The sequence below is a fragment of the Macrobrachium rosenbergii genome, chromosome 42 (assembly GCF_040412425.1).
Source record: "Macrobrachium rosenbergii isolate ZJJX-2024 chromosome 42, ASM4041242v1, whole genome shotgun sequence".
Lineage (NCBI taxonomy): Eukaryota > Metazoa > Arthropoda > Malacostraca > Decapoda > Palaemonidae > Macrobrachium > Macrobrachium rosenbergii.
The window spans coordinates 56478701-56486200 of NC_089782.1; the positions used below are offsets into that span (position 1 = coordinate 56478701).

General features: G+C 39.9%; 1 protein-coding gene across 1 annotated transcript in view; it reads right to left on the minus strand.

Annotated features, from left to right (window-relative positions):
• The window catches only part of LOC136828449 (uncharacterized), a 259461-nt gene that overhangs the window by 1576 nt on the left and 250385 nt on the right, over positions 1-7500 (minus strand).

Here is a 7500-nt window from a genome sequence, read left to right on the forward strand (position 1 = left end):
TTTCTTCTTGAAAGTCTACACACCCTGTTAAGAGTAAACTTAACTTGAATTTTTTTGCTTGGAGGAGCTGTTAATTAGTTTTGCCAGGTCACATAAGTTAAAATTCTTAATTCTCAATGCGCTGAGCCAGACTTCTTAATGAATATATTGCAACTCCTTAAAAATGTGATAGTGAATAACTGAAAATAGAATAGAATAGTATTGCCTAGGATTTTCCTTATAATGACTGGATCAAACAAATGAGCTTGTTAACTATGATGTATACTAATAAGAGGAAAATTCATTGGCAGAAGGATAAGAGCAAGTAAGTATTACATCACAGCAAGTATTGGACACTTATGTCATGGGCCATGTAGTTCAGTCACATCTGGTGTTAAGGTTAACAGCAAAACTTACTGAAACAAATGTCTTTGAGAAAGACCATCTTGAAAGTTCACAAGGTTCCCACATAAGGCTTACCAACACCATGTACTGAATAAGCCTGCAAGATCAAAAACACCATTAAGAAATGAAGCCCATCTCTGCCTGAGCCATACCAACCTCGGTTTACCAGTAGGGAATGTAAATCTTGTCTGCAGTTACCCATAAAATCTCTTATTGGGACTGTTTGATACACTCTGAAGGAAGAGCAGCTCTCCCAACAATAAGTGTTCAGCAGCACTCTCAACAATGTCCTGTAAAAGGGTGTGTGTGTCTTTCGTGTCATTTTCAAAATGCTTTGTTCATAGCAGTCATGAACAGTTCAGACTCCACAGCAATGCAGTGCTACCCAATATATTCAAAAGACTTCCCACTTTATAGGTATTTTTTCCTCTGATTTAAGTCTTAGCACTATCAGAAGTTTCTCCTCTGATCATCAAAAATCTCAAGTAGTACTGCCTTACATTGGCTCTAGGATCTGCAACTACTGTTATTATTACAGGGTAATTTATTGAAACAATTGAATCACATTCCTAAACTTCAACAATCAAGGGAGATGGTAATCTCTCAAGCCTGGTGGATATACTCCACTACAAATCTGGTACCAAATGTGTCATTGGCATTATATCACCAGAACATAAAAGCCTTCACTAACACTGTTCTACAGACAAACCCATTATTAAAGTTTCTAAAATAAAATGAATTATTTGGATACTTACCTACTGTTACAGTTAACTTACATCTTTGCATCATTAGGTGTGATCGACTTGCCAAATAAACATAAGAAAAACGCTTGTCTGACCTGGATTAACTGTCTATAATCACCTGTTTCCCACCCGGTGTTGGAATGTTTACGTTCTTGTCAGAATTCTTCCTGACCAACCAATATACGATGTGGAAGGTTTAGTGGGCTTCCACTTTAACAGTAGGTAAGTACAGTATCCAAATAATAAATTTTATTATAACAATTTTCGTTATTTGGGATGAATCTTGTCTACTGTTAAAATTAACTTCCTACCACATTGAAAGAGGATGGTGGGTAAGTGCAGCCAGTGAAACATCCACTCAGCCAAGCAAACTAAAAGCTTTTTTAAATGGGGAAAAAGCCTGTAAACATTCATACCTGTAGTGTTATTCTTCCTGGTAAGTACTGCCGCCAGATGGTTGATTCACAGCATGGTATAAGGTCCTTGTAGTGAGACTTGTCAGAGGATCCTTACAGGGGAAAAAGGACTCAGTCTTGTAGCGTACTAATGATTCCTGTGCCAGAGTTGAAAGCTCACAACTGACAGTCCAAACTAAAGACAACTATCTTCGTATACTGAAGGTGCACCCCTATACACCAATGTGTATCTTCATGCTCCCCAAACTCAAGACCAAAATTTCCTAACAACCAAACAATAGGAGAGAAAGGCAGATTACTCTCATTTTTGGTACTGTGGAAAATTGTACCCACTGCAACAATAGGACTACGGGCTGTACAATTCTCATGAAAACTCAACGTCTCGCAAAAATACAAGGCAAAAACTGAGTTACTTTTCCACCGAACTGCATTGACAACTTTCTTTAGTGAATGGTTTTTAAGGAAATTGAAAGACATGCTTATGGCATGCATGTTGTGAGGTTTTACCTTACAAAAAGGGTATAAAATTAGAATTCAACTCACTGTGCACTGACTTAATTATGTAACATACAAAAAGGACATAGAAGTGTTTAGCATCTTAATTCCACAGAATAAATGTTTAACTCCTCCTTTTACAGGTTTAAGTCTGTCCAAGTAAATCCTTACAGTTCCAATTAAAGCTGGACAAAGCACAGCTTCCTCTTCACAACCTATTAAAGCAGTTACATTTGGTACTGTCACAAATCTGGGAAGGGGTTTTAACCCTATAAAAAGGCAGAAAAGAAAGAAAGTCCACATTACAAAAAAGGGCTTGAAGTTCTAATGTTTCACCACAGCAACAGCAATGACAAATATTATCTTCAAAGTTAAGTTCTTAAGGGAAGCTTTATCCAAAGACTCAATCTGAGGTAATGCTAAAAACATACAAACTACATCACATTCCATTCTACACAATGATAGAAAGATTTTGGGGCTTCCCACTCGAAAGATAGGAACACCTCTTTCAAATCTAAATCATGAGCAATATTGAAGTTAGTATGTCACAGAACTGAAGACAACAGAGCAAAATCCTTTTATTACTGGAACAGATGGTTGCTTTGTGTACCTGAGATACCAGAAGAATTTAAGTTCTCTACAGAGGTACAAGTGCTAGATATCCCTTGGGATATGCACCATGATTTAACTGACCACTGTTGCTAAAATACAATCTAACATTGGAGGGTCTTCTAGACTTAAGGACTGATTCCCTAGCCGCTCTTGAAAAGCTTCTAGCTCTTAAGAGACTACTACTACTACAGTACTACAACTTAGATTCAGCCAGCCTTGTGCTGGCACAGCCTCTTGTAATTCAGCAGCCCGTAAGTCTTAAGAGACAGTTGAGTCTCCACAAAGTTAAATGAAGCATGTGGATTTTTTTAATGAAATCTTCTCAAATGTGAATGTTTGAGAAGGACTTTCCTGAATGGTATAAGCCAATGAAGGTCTACTGCCAGGAGAGGTAGTTCAGGAAACCATTCCCTTTGGGGCCATTAAGGGGCTATCACTGTCATCCTTGTGTTCTCCAACACTCACAAATTGTCAAGTACTTTCCTCAAGAGTAAAAATGGAGGAAAAACATAAAGGCCTAGATTCACCACCCTTGAAAAATATCAACTGCCCATGCCTGAAGATCCTGGCATGGAGTAGAAAACTGGGAGTTCTGCACTATGGGAGGCTGTGAACAGATTGGTGTTCAGGGCTTCCCAAAGATTCCACAACTTCTGAGAGACTTGCAGATGAAGAGATCATTGTGACAGAAGAACTTGCCCTTTCCTGCCAAGGTGGTCTGCGATAGCATTGCTCTTCCCTTGGATGAACTGCAGTAAAAAATTATGTTCCTGGACTCTGCCTAAAGAAGAAGCTTCTCCATTAGCCTGAACAAATCTCTTGATTTTGTGCCTCTTGCCTCCTCGTGCAAGAAAGAGAGGTCAACTTGTCTTGTCTCTGACAAGATGTTCCACTTGTATAATACCCTTCTGAACTGTCAAAAACTTTGACACTTTCCACTCTTGCCTCAGCCAAGATGAGAATAGCTGCTACTCCAGGTACTAGCTGGTATGTGGGAAGTCGACTCAATTCACTGCGAAAGTTTTTAAAAAGTCTGTAAGGGACCGCATGGCGGTCCTATGGGCACACGTGCGTGTGAGTCAGCCATTGGACAAAACAAGACAACAAGCATCCCACTCTCTCTCTCTCTCTCCCGTGCATCAGCGGCCATCGCTCGAAGGAATGCAACTTTTACCATGCAATATTCCTGTCTATTTCTCTCTAACCATTGTTGTCTCGATTAATGTACAATCACCACTACTTGCATTACCATGCAAGCATTCCAATCATGTACTCATAATGTTCCACCGAATCTTCTGTGTCAAACTGTGTGTGTGTTTCTGTTTATGAAGATGCCAAACGTCTCGCCATTTCACATATATTATGCTACTGCACTGTATTCATTAATCTGTCTCGAATCTCATGCAAATGTCCATATGTGGAATTCCCTGGCCTTTGTCTGTCGACAAGCACAGATGTCTAAAACATAATCTCTGTTTTGCCTTGTCTGTACATTAATTCAGTAAGGAACCACCATTAAACTAGATAACACCCAGCCAGTATGTCACTCAATAACTTCCTTACACTGGTGACCCTGGAGTGACCCGAAGGAGCCGATAGCAGACGACCAACCCACAATAACGACCCACGCGCCAACGAATACCGTGCTGCCTCCTTCACTCAGCCTCCCGTCGTCCTCGAGCCAACAATAGATGTCCGACCCTCGGAGATGACCCATCCCACCACCGGAGCCCTGGAAGCCTCCTCCAGGCAGCCTGACACTGGCCCCGAACTTGTACCGGACGAGCTGACCAACGGAGGACCAGCCGACGTCATCCTTCAGCCTGCTGCCATCCCCCTCGAGCTGGCTACCGAAGGATCAGCTGACATCATCCTTCAGCCTGCTGCCGTCCCCCTCAAGCTGGCTACCGAAGGATCAGCTGACATCACCCTTCAGCCTGTTGCCGTCCCCTCGAGCTGGCTACCGTAGGATCAGCCGATGTCATCCTTCAACCCGCCACCGTCCTCCTCGAGTTCCTGCTGGCCTACGTCGTCCTGACCGGCATTACCCTTCAGTCTGCTGCCCGCCCAAAGCCCAAGCCCTTTGCACCCATTCGCAATGTCAGCAAGACGATTTCCACTATCAGGGCCTGCTTGTGGGGGGGGGGTATTGTAAGGGACCGCATGGCGGTCCTATGGGCACACGTGCGTGTGAGTCAGCCATCGGACAAAACAAGACAACAAGCATCCTGCTCTCTCTCTCCCTCCCGTGTGTCAGTGGCCATCGCTCGAAGGAACGCAACTTCTGCCATACAATATTCCTGTATATTTCTCTCTAACCATTGTTGTCTCGATTCATGTACAATCACCATTACTTGCATTGCCATGCAAGCATTCCGATCATGCACTCATAATGTTCCACCGAATCTTGTGTCAAACTGTATGTATGTTTCTGTTTGTGAATACGTCAAACGTCTTGCCATTTCACATATATTATGCTACTGCATTGTATTCATTAATCTGTCTCGAATCTCCATATGTGGAATTTCCTGGCCTTTCCATTGATATATGTTTTATCATTGTACGTTTATTATGTCTCTCACAATCACCATCTGTTTGTCTGTCGACAAGCACAGATGTCCGAAACATAATCTCTGTTTTGCCTTGTCTGTGGGTAGAAACTACATTGTGGCTCGCACCAGCCAATAACAACCATGAGGATTCTGTACATTAATTCAGTAAGGAACCACCAATAAACTAAACAACACCCAGCCAGTATGTCACTCAATACCTTCCTTACAAGTCTAATGCTGTCTGCATTCTAGCTTGAAAAGATTCTCGATAATGGCATCACTAAAAAGAATAATACTTTTTCTATATTTACGTCCAGTTGTCGTTGACATACTTTCAATACTTTACACGAAGGAACGCTTAGAATTTCCCAAAATATTCAGAAAATATATCTTACGATGGATTTTCCCTAACAATTTTCGCTTCATAAAACATTAATATTCTATTTTTTCCTCTTGATATATGTTCCCCCCTCAACATCCATTAATCAGTGATTATCATTTTTCATGAATGGACTGATATTGTAATCATCTTACTGAATTTGAAGCCATTTTTTTTTAAATAATACCAGTCACCGTAGTCTAAATCGGCTGCGTTCATTTACTTGCGAGATGAAGAACGTTCTGTACCGACAGCTTAACAAGAAAAATGCCATTTATGAAATTACTGATTAACTATTTCTTCTTTTCTAGAAACTAGTCCTCACTTGGGAGTTCACTAACACACTAATTCTGTTATATCTAAAACAAAAATATAGAAAAGAACAAAAATATTGACAAAACCAGAGAATAAAAACTTAAGGTTTTCGGACGTTGTAAAGAACAGCAACCCCAGAGTACCTGAGGGTTGTTTATCTTAACAAGCTAATATTTGGGGTGGCTGATGCTAACAAGCTCATTCTGATACTGGCGGTGCATCTGTTTGTTGTCGGCCAAATGGAATGTCCCTTCGCCGTGTTCAGTACTGGGGGGTGGCTGATGTTAACAAGTTCATTCTGAGGATAGCCAGTCTTTACATGGGTACTCTGGGGTTGCGGATCTTTACAACGTCCAGGTTTTCTAACTATAGGGCATCATACGATCCACGTGTTTACAACCTAGTGTTCTAATCCCCACACCCCCAGCCCTGACCAACTCGGTAGGAAGCATTGTGGAGAGAGAGAGAGAGAGAGAGAGAGAGAGAGAGAGAGAGAGAGAGAGAGAGAGAGAGAGAGAGAGAGAGAGAGAGAGAGATTGGCAGGGGATGCACTATCCAGACCGTGAGGAATGTAACTATATGTAATTTCACACACACATACATATATATATATATATATATATATATATATATATATATATATATATATATATATATATATATATATATATATATATATATATATATATATATATATATATATATATATATATATATATATATATATATATATATGTGTGTGTGTGTGTGTGTGTGTGTGTGTGTGTGTGTGTGTTAGTGTTTGTGTGCAAGTGTTGTGTTTATAAATCCACTTTTTATACCTATAGCAAAAGCTCTCATATTTCACGGGTAATCGATTACCGTTCCATCGGATAAAAGAATATTACCATGTGTACTTTACTTTCTCTAATGCTTACTTTTACGGGCATAATTTTTTAGAAAAGGCAAACCTGTTGTCTAACTCTGATATGAATGCGTGAAAATATGCACAGGTAGCCTAACCCAATATATTTCAGTAATTTTGCAATGATGTTATCAGTACAAATTAATTTTTCTGTATGTAAGCAATTGTTGTTTGAAATGACAGATCAGTGAATATATATTGATCCTACTTCTGGGTGATATTTTAGCGATGGCCAAGCTCTCAGTTGACAAGGAGTAGCCTAGTTTTCTAGATTCAGATTTATCAACGCTGTGTGAGAATTTTATAACAGGCTGTAGTTAGTGCATACACACAGACATATACAGCTATCTGGATTTACCAAACACACACACACACATACATACTTCATAGTTCAGCAATACATTATTTCTTATGATTCATTATATACTCTTGTAACTAAATCAATTTTAATTGTTCACGTATTTTTTTTTTTAGATTTTCATAGGAATTCATATCAGATATCATTGGCATTAGTTATGTTATATTTTCATAAGCCTGATATTTGAAAAAATCTCCATCACTTTCATAACACTGATATGTTCGGTCATTGAAAGAATGCCATGTTACTTGCAATGACTGTGTGTGTGTGTGTGAGAGAGAGAGAGAGAGAGAGAGAGAGAGAGAGAGAGAGAGAGAGAGAGAGAGAGAGAGAGAGAGAGAG